Source organism: Frankliniella occidentalis, unplaced genomic scaffold (assembly GCF_000697945.3).
Source record: "Frankliniella occidentalis isolate FOCC.00 unplaced genomic scaffold, Focc_3.1 Scaffold235, whole genome shotgun sequence".
Classification (NCBI taxonomy): Eukaryota; Metazoa; Arthropoda; class Insecta; order Thysanoptera; family Thripidae; genus Frankliniella; species Frankliniella occidentalis.
Genome location: NW_026267361.1, coordinates 176,300 through 176,624, shown reverse-complemented (window position 1 = coordinate 176,624; position 325 = coordinate 176,300).

Below are 325 nucleotides of genomic sequence, written 5' to 3'. Positions count from 1 at the left end.
CTTCTAGTCAATCTTCTAGTCAGCATGGCAGCACCAGCATTCAACATCCCACCGCTCAGGTACTTCGACCCTGCGGAGATTTCCGTCACCAGTTGGGTACAGCTCTTCGACGGGTACTGCACCCTTGTGAGAATGCCTGGTGAAGTTATCAACGAGAATGGTGTGATTCCACCCAACGCAAGAGGAACCCTCTTCATTCAATGCCTGGCTACTGCGCCATTTGAATACCTTCGTAAGGCCTGCCTACCGAATACGCCTCAAGTTTTTCCAATCCCAGCGCTCATCCGGCTGCTGCGCCAGAAGTACGAGCCCCCTGGACTTGTGT